The following is a 13,990-nucleotide window of genomic DNA, read 5'->3' as shown; positions in this document are numbered from 1 at the left end:
CTGATTCATGTGGGCGGCAGGATCCCCAGTTCCATCGAACTTTTTCATGTCAGGGAGCCGGAATTTCAAAGGCAAAGTAGTTGCCGACAAAATATTCTTCAAGTTATAAAAGTCCTGACTTCCGGAGCTTCCCCCACGCAGATCCTGCACCTCCTGAGTGATATGCTGCTTCCACTCCTCTTCCTTAGCTTTCTCTTTCTCAAGCTATTTCTGGATATAATCCTGATAGTCATCCTCATTCCCGAAGCGGGGACCGGTATTCACTTCATTCTCGGCACGCTTACTACCACTCTTGTTGTCCTTCAACGCCAGCTCAGCTAGCTGGGCCAAAATTGCGGCCAGCTGATCATTGATATTGTTCACAGAGTTTTCCAATTCGGCCACCTTTTCGTCGGTCGTAGACATACTGGCTGAAGACTGAGTATACTCGGACGAAGATGATTCAGAAGCCACAACTGCCGATTCAGAACTGTCAATCTATAGCTGATCAAACTGCCTGACTAACCGGTTACTCTCGCGAAACCACAACCGCTTAATGATGAAGTCTGCGCGAACGGTCATCCATTAGTATGTATGCATGATTTTATATGCATGATTCGTGGTGTGTGCGTTTATTTATTTACGGATATATAAGATCAAGCACTTTCACTGCGGCGGATTCTGCATTCGCACTCGGCCCTCCGGCACTATATCCCGACTTCGTCCACTTGGTATAAGCTTTATTTGGCTCTCCGTCTCCCTCCACTGTCAAGGTGCAGCTATACATCTGATTGAAATCGGTAAAAGGCATATACCTCAGCTCATTCTTAATATACGACAATGTGTTACCCACTACCATTCGGATCTGATCCTGCTCAAGCGGCTTCTGCTTCATAACCGCCGCCTTGGCCCTCCATCTCCTCACAAAATCGGAAAAAGATTCCCCGACCTGCTGCTTAGTGCTCTCTAGCTCCTTTAGAGTAACCTCAGGCATAGTATTGAAACTATACTGAGCGATAAATGACTTTGCCAACTCCTTCCAATCTCTTTTCGTAACCATCGGCAACGCATGGAACCATATGAGGGCAGCCCCCTCCAGATAAGTATTAAACAGCCCCAGGACTTGATCCTCAGTCAGGATCGTGTGCTTCATTACTGCGATATACTGATTCATGTGGGCGGCAGGATCCCCAGTTCCATCGAACTTTTTCATGTCAGGGAGCCGGAATTTCAAAGGCAAAGTAGTTGCCGACAAAATATTCTTCAAGTTATAAAAGTCCTGACTTCCGGAGCTTCCCCCACGCAGATCCTGCACCTCCTGAGTGATATGCTGCTTCCACTCCTCTTCCTTAGCTTTCTCTTTCTCAAGCTATTTCTGGATATAATCCTGATAGTCATCCTCATTCCCGAAGCGGGGACCGGTATTCACTTCATTCTCGGCACGCTTACTACCACTCTTGTTGTCCTTCAACGCCAGCTCAGCTAGCTGGGCCAAAATTGCGGCCAGCTGATCATTGATATTGTTCACAGAGTTTTCCAATTCGGCCACCTTTTCGTCGGTCGTAGACATACTGGCTGAAGACTGAGTATACTCGGACGAAGATGATTCAGAAGCCACAACTGCCGATTCAGAACTGTCAATCTATAGCTGATCAAACTGCCTGACTAACCGGTTACTCTCGCGAAACCACAACCGCTTAATGATGAAGTCTGCGCGAACGGTCATCCATTAGTATGTATGCATGATTTTATATGCATGATTCGTGGTGTGTGCGTTTATTTATTTACGGATATATAAGATAAGAAGAACAAACGTCAGTCTAATTACACGTATCACAACATCTCTCTTCCACCCTTATTCCTCCACACACTCGATGGTCTAAGTCTCTTTCCTAGGATTTTGGTTTGGGGCTCACATTGCGGTCCGGGGGACGCGTGATGCCGTCGATTATTGCGGAAAAGTAAATCATTCATCAGATAATACAGTTCGTTTTGACGTATCAACGTTCAGTGACTAAGATATCGACCAAGTTGGATCGTCCTTTCAGAATAACTCGCCTTTTGTCATTTTGCGAGACGCATTAGTTCGGGTTTTGACTCCCTTTGAGCGCATCTCGGATTTTAGACGTGGTACGAGTTATTCTTTTGGTTCAATCGTTCGTTATTGACAATGACTCGTTCCCTTTTATTCGCGTGGGTTCGTGTCTCGATTTTTGGATTACAACGGGATCTTTTGGATCTATCGAGAGACGTAACCACGTGTTCATTTAGTGATGAAAGCACTTTTTATTTTAAGGAACGGACTAATCGCGTAACGTGTTTGTTTTTAGCGTTAAGAATCCGTTTGCTCGCTTTGGCTACGTAAAAAGACGGCGAGTCTTATTTGAGCGCACGGTAAACTTTCGGCTAGCAACAAGTTTTTATTCCTTCCAATCTACGGGATATATCCTCCTAGTGTGGTTATAGAAAATCAACGTTTCGTTGAATCGCATGCTTATTCGAAGTAGGGATATTACCGTTCTTTTTCATTTAGGCACGAGTTAAGCAAACATGCACGTTGGGCCATATTTCTTGTAGCTTTGGTAACGGTCGAAATGATCGAGCCATTAGTCAAACCCACAGTCTCGTCCATATGGCGCAATTATGCGGTTTAGCTTAATTCGACTTTGTGATTTTAAACGGCGTATATACCAGTTCGAGGCACGTATTTAACGGCATTAGTTCACTTTCTTTAACTACTCTCGGGACTGACATATATCGTAGATACGGAATGATTTTGGTCGTTTGTTTATTTTAGCTTTTATTTTCTTAGTCACCTTCGCGGATATATCCATTTCTCTTTAGAACAACGCAAGGCCTAACGTAAGAGTTTGTTTTTCATTCGGAAGGGACGGGCCACGTTTATGAAACTCTTTACGTTACAACGGGGTTGTTCAAAACAGAAATGTTCTTTGTTTTCGTTTCGTCATAATCTCGTTTTATCCCAACCTATTTAAAGAATGTGAATAACGGCTACTGTTAATATAGTCTTTTGAATCGAGATATAACTATCCTTAATACCAAACCAATTCATACTAATACGTGCTTACGTCATAGCGCATTTCCTGAACATGTGCCTTCTTCGGGACACGGAAAGGGACCAGGCGGGTCGCACAAGTTCATTCATACGAGATGACTAAGTCGTCTTTAGTTCGAATCGTTTCGATGTTTTGGGGTAGTTTGTATATCGGTTTAAGAGTATATATTAACGTATCGTTTCATTTTCTTTACACATTTTAGGATTAGACACGTATCATGGCAATTTGAAAACACGAACTGATTCATTCATGACATAAAAAATAGTAACGGGTAATCCTATGGCAACTTCTAAGGCTACTATATGCTGACACGGCTGATCGCGGGACCTCACAGGACCGCACAAATTCGCCCCTAACGAATGGATGGGGACCCTTTGGCGCCTTACTGTAAGGGGGAACTTACACTAGCCTCTTTCGAGCGACGAATTGACTCTCGCTAGAGGTTTTGTGGAAATTACCCAAAAGGTTTGCAATAATGCTTATGAATGCATACGAAACGAAATAATACGATCTGTCCCCGTTAAGGGCTTAATACACGCCTTCCGGAATCAAATTTCTCGCTTCCCCAGCAGAGTCGCCACTTGTTAGACAAGGTGCCGAACGGCCTCGCCCGGGCGGACCGGAGGGTGGACACCTCATGGCGACGTAAGCGGTGATTGGCGCCGAAAGCAACCAATCGTGGAATCAAGCTGCTCGGCAGGACCGGAGCTTGGAGTATGGAAGAGTCGCCACCCACGAATGGGAAAATGAACACCGATCCCTTGCGGGAGACCGGTGAGGGTTCGGGAAACTTAGGTATGAGCCGAGAAGGCTAGCTCCTTTCCGGAGAAAGGCTACTACGCACCCCGACATCGCCCGGTTATGAACCACCGGCCTCCTACTCAGCGTGTTAGGCGATAACAGACTAATCGCATATTTCTTTAAGTTTGAAATTCATTTGAAACCTTTTCTTTCTCGTTTTGAAAACCGTTTTGAGCATATATTATTGAAAGCCATTTTAGTAAAGAATCACCCATTTACATAAATTCAAAATACATAGGAGAGAGAGGGGGAGAAGGAAGAATTGATTTATTCACAGTGTGATTTAAGCTTTATATTATACACTAACTCTAAGCTAATCTCATTCCCCAAAACGAGTTTATTTACATGGTTCGTACCTTAATCCCCGTTGGAACGATTTAGGTACGTTTTAAAACCCCGTTAATTTACATGACATCGACTCGAATCGCCGTAGGAACGGCCCGAGTGTTTGAAAATGTGGAATAAAAACTTTAACTCCAAAAACGTGATTAGGCATACAAGTCCATTTATTTTGTACAAACCATTTAGTTAGGAAAACGATTCAAAACTCTATTATTTACAATGAAAACGATTTTAATTACAAGGTTCGCTAAATCCGTCGTTGGAACGAATTAAGGTTTCAACACGTGATATTTTGGAAATGGTTTAAAAATGACAAAAAAATGTTATTTACACTTTAGGAATATCTAGAAAAACTTTAATTTAAACAAACAAATTAAACTCTCTTTTTTGTGGTTTATTTTCCCCTTTTTCACTCAATTATCCTTTATGTAAATAAAATGACAACAAGTAATGAATTAAATCTCAAATTCACCCACATCAAATACATTTGAAAGAGTATATATATAAGTAGGAAAATAGAGTAAATATACATAGATATACATATGTACAAAAAGTGAGTAATAATACCCACTAAAATAAAATAGAGAAAATAATACACATTAATAAGTAAAAAAATAGTGATGAAAATACTACTAGGTACAATATGTTTTTATTCTAACTAAAAACATGTAAAGGAAATGAATAAGGTTCATAAACAAGAAAATAGAATTTAACCCCCAAAATGGTTTATGATGAATATGTATAGAAAATAACCCATAATAACCCCAAAATAACAAATATGTATAGTTTAAATGAATTAAATGGCAAAATCTATATATATATACATATAACTTTATTAAACCAAATTAAATGAAAACAATATACAAACACATTGAGTAATATATATACAAAATATTTAAAAATAGCTTGAAAGTAAATATTACATAACTATACCTATATATATAAAGGACCTAATGTCTAAAAGTTGTGAAATGAGGACCAAAACAGCATTTTTTACATTCCAGCAGCTTTACCGACGGAAAATCCGTCGGTAAACAACCTTTACTGATAGAAAACGGGAAATTACAAACTTAGTTCAACAGTTTCCAGATTTATTCCAAAGCTTTAGATTAGATCTATTCTATCGTTTTGGGTCCCCGAACTACCAAAATTGGATCATAGTCTATAACGGAGATCCCTAAAACGACGTTTTATTTTTAAAACATTATTTAGAAATATTTTCAAAAACTTATAATTACAACGTTTTTTTATTCCCGAACTACCTTTGAATCGGATCATGGTTCGTATTGGGATATTAAAACGAGGTTTTTCTTTCAAAACAAAACCGTACGTTTATTTAACACGTGACGAAAATTAAATAAATACGGAATAATAAATAAAACGTGATAAATAAAAGACTAAATAAATAAAAAAAACTATAACATAAAAAATAAATAAAGAAAAATAAATAAAATAAAACAAGTCTAGTCCTCGGATAATACCTTAAGATCGGTATCTGACAGTCGAAGTCGTTTGATTCCACGAGTTATGATTTTCCGGCGTTTTTTGTGTTTACGATAAAATATTCAACTTTGGAAAATTTGGATTTTTTTGGGAAAAAAAATATTTTCTCCAAAAAATTAACTTTCTCTCTCTAAAAATGTCTAGAGTGAGAAAGCTCCAAAAATCTCTTCCTCCTCTCAAATGCATGGGGATTCGTGCCTTATATAGGCACGGATCCCGGAGACTTTGGGCGACGCCCAATTAAAATTGGGCATCGCCCAAAGCAGGTTGGGCGGACGCCCAACCTTAGTTGGGCGAACGCCTAACTCATGTTGGGCGAACGCCCAACTTGGGTTGGGCGAACGTCCAACCTGGTTGGGCGGACGCCCAACTCTCGTTGGGCGTTCGCCCAACGCAGGTTGGGCGTTCGCCCAACGCTGGTTGGGCGTTTGCCCAACGTCGTTGGGCGTCCGCCCAACGGATGTTGGGTGTTCGCCCCACCTACGTTGGGGGCTTGCCCCATGTCGTTGGGCGCTCGCCCAACGCCATCGGACGTGCGCACCCAACGGACGTCAAGCGTGCGCCCCGCGCTACCGGGCGTGCGTCCAACTGTCGTCGGACGCGCGTCGGCTGCCGCTAGGCGTTCGCACCACGTCGCTGAGCACTCGCGAGCCGTCCACTCGACAACCGCGACTCCCATTAACTTCTTCCTTTTTTTGTTATATATTTTTGTTTTAAAACTTCCGGAACCAACCGCTTCGACCGTCTTGTTACAGGTTTTCATCACAGGTCCTCCGACTCGGTGTCTACACTTGTGAAAGACCAAGCAGTCTTCTCGATCTATCTCTATAGATCTTTATACCAAGTATATAAGCTGCTTCACCAAGGTCTTTCATTGAGAAGTTACCAGATAACCATACTTTCACTGACTGTAAGAGAGCAACGTCATTTCCCATTAATAATATATCGTCCACATATAGTATGAGAAATGCTATAGAGCTCCCACTTGCTTTCTTGTAAATGCAAGCTTCTTCGCAATTTTGTTCAAAACCAAATTGTTTTATGGTTTCGTCAAAACGCTTATTCCAGCTTCTAGATGCTTGCTTGAGTCCATAAATGGATCTCTGAAGTTTTCAAACTTTATTTGCATCCTTCGATATGAAACCTTCAGGTTGCATCATATATACATCCTCAAGCAGGTTTCCGTTTAGAAAATTGTTTTCACATCCATTTGCCAAATCTCATAATCGTAGTGAGCGGCAATTACAAGCATGATTCTGATTGATTTGGACATAGCCACAGGAGAGAAAGTTTCGTCATAATCAATTCCTTGCTTCTGACGATATCCTTTCACTACTAACCTAGCTTTGTAGGTGCTAACCTTTCCATCCATGTCTGTCTTCTTTTTGAAGATCCACCTGCACCCAATGGGTATTATCCCTTCTGGTGGATCAACCAAAGTCCACACTTGGTTAGTATACATGGAATCCATTTCAGAATCCATGGCCTCAAGCCATGCTTTAGAATCTGGACTAGTAAGAGCCTCTTCGTAGTTTTCGGGTTCGTCGTCTAACACGGGAACCTCATTATCATCTCCCACTAGAAAACCATATCTAACTGGGAGTTCACGAATTCTTTGTGATCTACGAATAGGTGGCACTGGAGTCTCATCTAATGGGACTCCTTCGGGTACCTCAACCGCCTCTGTTGTTTCAGTCGGTGTTTCTTCTTCTTGAACTTCGTCAAGTTCAATCATGCTTCCCTTTTGTGTTTCTTCGAGAAACTCTTTCTCTAAGAAGGTTGCGTGCTTAGATACGATTACTTTCTGATCATCTGGATGATAGAAGTAATATCCCATAGTTTCCTTAGGGTATCCAATGAAGAAACATTTATCAGATTTCGAATCTAGTTTGTCGGACGCAATGCGTTTGACAAAGGCTGAACAACCCCATACTCTCATAAATGAAAACACGGGTTTCCTACCAATGAACAATTCATATGGTGTGGAACTAGCGGATTTAGTTGGTACTCGATTTAGGGTGAAGAGGGCAGTTTCTAAGGCATAGCCCCAGAACGTCTTTGGAAGTAAGGCCATGCTCATCATGGATCGTACCATATCAAATAGGGTACGGTTTCTCCTCTCGGACACACCATTGTGTTGTGGTGTATAGGGAGGTGTCCATTGTGAGCATATCCCACATTCAGTTAGATAATTCAGAAAATCATCTGAAAGATATTCGCCACCTCGATCAGATCGAAGCGTCTTTATTTTCTTTCCTAATTGATTTTCTACTTCATTCTTGAAGCATTTGAATTTCTCAAAAGCTTCTGACTTGTGCTTCATCAAGTAGATGTAACCATATCGGGTATGGTCATCTATGAAGCTTATGAAGAATCTGAATCCTCCTCTTGCTTGGACTGACATAGGACCACATACATCTGAATGAATGAGTCCTAGAGTGTCTGATACACGCTCACCTTTATTGCTAAAGGGTGTCTTTGTCATTTTACCTTTTAAACATGATTCGCATGTTTCCAATGATTCGGGATCGATTGGATCTATAAGCCCATCTGAATGTAGCTTTAGCATGCGTCTCTTGTTTATATGGCCTAAACGACAATGCCACAAGTAAGTTGAATTATCTAGCTTATGTCTTTTGGTATCAATTGCAAAAGCAGGAATTTTGTTATCTAACACATAAATCCCATTTTGTGAAATTCCTAAAAAATAAAAGATCGAATCTTTATAAAAAAAATTGCAAGTCTTGTCTTTTATTGAAATATGAAAAGCCGTCATCAACAAGGCGGCTAATAGAAATAATATTTCTAGATATTCCTGGAATATCCTCAGGCTGCATCCGGTATCAAGTACCAAAAGATTCAGACTGTGAAATTTCAATATAAAACATACCAGATGTTGAAGTCCCAGCTTCTTCCCCTTTTTAGGAAGGCTAGGTACACCAACAGTTTCTTTTCCAATGCTCGTCTTTACCACAGAAGTGGCACTCTCCTTTGGGCTTCTTCACTTCCTTTCCCTTAGCTTTGTAGGGCATGGCTTTCTTACCTTTCTTGGGATAATTAGGATTGGGATAGCTCCCTTTCCTTTTCTTTGATCCCTCAATGACAAGAGCCGGTATGGCTTTGTCTTTCTTCATATTGGGCTCTGATAGTTCATAATGAACTGTGAATAACTTTCTGGGAGGGATTGAAGAATTAAGTCTATACTTAATGTGTTATCCATCACAAATCCAATACTAGAAAGTTTGGTAATGTAGCCAATCATCTTGACACAATGTGTCATGACAGATGTGCCCTCTTGCATCCTACTATGATATAGCAACTTGGATATCTCGTAGCGTTCGCACCTGGTTTGTTTCCCAAATAATTCCTTTAGGTGCATGATGATGGAATAGGCATCCATTTCCTCATGTTGCCTTTGTAATTCCGGTGTCATCGATGCAAGTATGATGCATCCGGCATGATCATCATCAACCTTATGCTTCTGGTAAGCATCAATTTCCTCAATGGGAGCATCATCAGCAGGGAGAGGGGGTATCGATGTATCAAGTACATACCCTATTTTATCGAACTTCAAAACAATTTTAAGGTTACGAAACCAGTCGGTGAAGTTTGAACCATTCAATTTGTTATCGGTAAGAATGTTTTGCAGATTGGTTTTAGTCATGATTATAAGAGTGGGTTTAATTAAACCTGAGAGTGAGAAAGAGTAAACGTATGTCATTCATTTGCTTAAAGTATATCAATCTAAAATTATAGGCCTTTTAGTTTATTTTAGATTGCTCCCACTATTTTGCCAAATTAATAGCCCTCCATATTAATTCGAAGAATTTCACAAATCCTTTAGTGAGCTAGGATCCTAACTCCTGAGATTTCGTCTTGAGTTTACTCAACAAGCTAGTCTCATTCATTAGGTAGATTCATGTAATCAATCACATCTTTAATGTGATTCCTAGGTTATTGGGTTACTAACCACATTAGTAACTAATATGCTATTCATATTAATCCCAATCGTCTTGCCCATTAGTTTATGACAACATGAGTTTACTCATCCAATTATCATAATCTAATTTAAGTATTACCCCATATTCATGAAAAATGATTTTCGATAATTCAGGTGTTACCGAAAGGACCCCGAGCTTGAGTTTACTCAACAACCCAAAGGCCCTCAGCACTGCCGGCTGAATTATAATATTAGGGAGGGGCAACCGATTTTAATAACTTGTTTATTTACTTAACTTTTTAATGAGGGATTTTATTTTAGGTCTCATAATCTAACTTAGTCTTGATTTGCTTTAGCATACATCAGACACATACATTCACATACATTGGCGTTATGGACATATCATCTAAATTATTCCGTCGAGCCAGAGACGGAATAAAAGGGCAAACCTAAGGAAATACTAACTATTACATATTTCTCTTTAGGTCCTCCGTTTTCTCCATGGCGCCTTGAAATTACATATTAATTTTTATACTACTAAAGAAAACTTCAATTGAATTGAAGGGAATCAGATGAGAGGAGAAATTACAATAGATAGTAGAAAGTCAGGACTCGCAGGCCCTATTTCAAAAATACCAAAAGACTAAAGAGGGTCCAAATATGTCCATAACTCCAAACATGCATAGACTCAATTAAATAAATTTAATTGGTTGATTACATAACTATCTTATGTAATATTTATGTTAATCACATTAACATATCAAATTAACTTTCATCCAATTTTACTTCTAATAGTTTCGTATCTTTTATATTAATCTTTAGATTAATATAACTATACAAAACTTTAATTATGCACGTCCCAATTATTTTGATTTTAATTCATTTAACATTTTGATTTACAAATTGGTAAAACAAACTTTTAAACGAATTTTTCATTCGATAATCAAAACAGAAACTATCAATTTCTGAAACATATGTATTTAAATATAAAAACGATTTTAAATATATATATATCAGTTCTAAAACGGTTTTAAAACGATTTTCAGAAAATAGGAAAACCTACTATAGATTTCCGTTTTATCTTTAGAATTAATAAAACTGATTTTATCAATTTAACTATAAAACTAATAGATTTTGTTATAATGATTATCAACCAAAATAATTAGGAACATACGCATAATCTGTTTTAATTAACAATTAATTAAAACTTATTTATCTTTAGAATTAATTAATCAAAACAATTTGTTAATTAATCCTAACTATAAATATTTATTCAATCCTATTGAAAACTTCTAAATTTTCATATATGAAATAATGGATTTAACGATGGCTCTGATACCACTGTTGGAAATTAGGTTAAGGTATAGCAGCGGAAATATAAAAAATTTAACCTATTTCCATTTAACCACAAGATCCGTTAACCGTTATTTCATATAAAGAAGGATAAGAAGAAATACCTTTTAGAAGTTCTATCTACCGTTGCAAACGAAGTGCCCACAACTTCAAAAGAGATAGAAACTGTCTACCAATCTGCCCCTATCCGAAACAGACCTTTCAGTCCTCTGAACGACAATCCCTTCGGTGGAAACGTGGAAGAATATGTCTAGAAGCTCCTGTCCAAAAATCGCGACGATCCGACGGTTCAATCTCCGAGAATCCGTGAAATCGTGAACTGACCTGATGTAGGAGTAGTAAAACGAATTTCTCCCTTTTGTTTGTTTTTCTTCTTCGAGTTCCCAAACACGAAATAAAACACGGAAAGGATTAATTTGGAATCAACCGTTGAATAGCAACCAAAGTAGATTGCCTCTAACTAATCAACACAAGATCAAGGATAAAAGAAATAGATGAAAATCAATTGATCAAACGAAGCCGTAGAGAAATCTCGTCCTCGAACTAGGGGTGTCGAATTTTCTCTCTCTTGGACTAGGTGAATTTCGAAAATCACAAGTAGGGTATGGCTTGCTTGGATTTCGAAAATCTCAAGGGAAGGGGTATTTATAATCTCTTGTATCTAATCCCTACTTAGATAGAATTAGGTTACTGAATAGGAATTCCATTCGGAATAGAATTCCTAATTATTATCTCACTATATATCTAATATATTAAGGATAATAATAATAATCTTATTGGATAATAATAGGAGTATATTAATCTAATTAAAACTCCTAACTTAATTATCTCTTAATTAATTTAATTCATATTCCTAATCTAATTAGGATTAACAAAATCAAATTAATTATTCATGTATATCACTACATGAATTTCGACCCCCTTATGTCCATGGGCCTTATTGGGCTCAATTGGGCTTCTATCAATTAATTAACATCTATCTCTCTTTTAGATTCCAAGTCTTATGTGTGATCCATTAGGTTCTTATTGCTTCTAGCCGTATGCAACGTTATTAAATTAATTTTTAAAGAATTATATTTAATCTTTGCATAACGGAATGATGTACAGAGTATGTGATTAGCAAGTCCGTAATCATTCACCCAGAGCTATAAGAAGACATGTTGATTCTGTCGTTAACCTTTCCGTATTAGTTACAGTATAATTTGATCCTTTATCAACTACATCCTTGAACTGAATCTTATGACTATGGGTGATGTCAAGTCACATATAGCGAGACGTTCGTTTTACTTGTACAGGCCGAGTCAACTCAAAAAGATAGGTTAAGTGAAATCTGTATTTCTTACTCTTAAGCTATCACCTTGCAAGGATTTAGAGTCGAGTCTTCCACAAGCGATCCATGGATGTATCTCCCATTTATCAGGAGTGATAAATGCTCAATCCAATATATAACGACTCCGTAATTACTTCCTGTGATACCCAACATCTACTGTTGACACCCCAGAGTCATCTCTGTTAAGGATCGTGTTACACTAGAGTCAAAGCATCACATTCCGTAATCCAGAATACCAATTAATATTTCTTTGAGTCTGGGGATTAGTTATACCTATTAATACCAATGAGATGAACAGGTGACAAGGATGAATCTACCCATCCTATTATCTCAAATCGGATCCCCAATCCTAATGAACAACGTTTCATCGGATCTATGTAACTGTCCAGATATCTGTATATATAAAGCTTGTGAGATCAGCTTTCTGTCGGACAGAAGACATTGTTACATACAAGTCTCAACAGTGATATGTCAATCCCAAACATATCACTTGACTTGGGGTGGTTTTAAGTTTATCAGTTTACTATAAAGTTTTGTCTCACTTCATGCTTGTATGAACACTTTATAATCACTTTAAATAAACTTACGGATTTCCTTTTATTATACTTTATTTAGTGCTTAAAAGGGATTGCCTTTATATAGTTATAAAACATATATCTCATTAAACAAATGATATAAAGAACAATTCATTTACATTAAGTTTGTATCCTAGAACAATTGTCTATAGGACACTAAACCCCAACAGAGACGCATGCCATAATTGTATCCACCATCCCTAGAGGAAGACCCACTTGATGAAGAGTGTCCCGTAGGAAGCTTCAGCTGATTCTGTCATAGGCCTTCTCAAGGTCTAACTTAAGCATCATGCAGGCTTTCTTACCCTTCTTCTTCTCAAAAGCATGAACAGCTTCCTGGATCAAGATGATATTATCCGATATCTGCCGCCCCGGTACAAAGCTGCACTGCGTCGGGCCAATAATATCCGGAAGCAACGGCTTCAACCTCTCAATAATGCATTTGGTTATAAGTTTGTAACTAACGTTGCAGAGGCTGATAGGCCTGAACTGAGCTAAAGAATCTGGATTCTCAACCTTCGGGATAAGAGTGATTAGCGTGTTGTTCAAACCCTCCTCTAAATTCCATTCGTTAAGGGCCCGTAGGACGCACTGACCTGTTTTCTCTCCCAAGAGCTTCCAGAATTTTTGGTAGACCCCAGCCCGAAGCCCGTCTGGACCTAGAGCTTTCCAGGCACTCATCTTCCCCAATTCAGCCCAGACATCCTGCATATCATAAGGCCTAGCAAGCACATCCACCTCCGACCTCTCGAGCCTGGGGAAAGCAACACGGGATGCAAAGTAGGTCTCACGGACATATCTTCGTGATAAAGCTTCCTGAAGAAGTGAGTAGCCATGGCTTTCAGGTTATCACAGTTCCACTCCCAAATCCCTTCATCATTTCTCAAACCAGCCACTTTGTTCCGTCTCGTCCGAATGACCGTCGACGTGTGGAAAAGGAGGTGTTGCGATCCCCATCGCACAACCATTGGACCCTAGATTTTTGTTGCCAGTAGAGCTTCTCCTGCTCCAGAATAATATTAAGTTCAGTAATCAATTTCGCCTCCAGTCTTAGAAGGCCCCTCGTGCACTAGATAGCCAAAGCTCTCTG

The sequence above is a fragment of the Euphorbia lathyris genome, chromosome 9, assembly GCF_963576675.1.
Source record: "Euphorbia lathyris chromosome 9, ddEupLath1.1, whole genome shotgun sequence".
NCBI classification, from domain to species: Eukaryota; Viridiplantae; Streptophyta; class Magnoliopsida; order Malpighiales; family Euphorbiaceae; genus Euphorbia; species Euphorbia lathyris.
The sequence above is the reverse complement of the archived record's forward strand: the minus strand, read 5'-3'. Positions refer to the sequence as shown.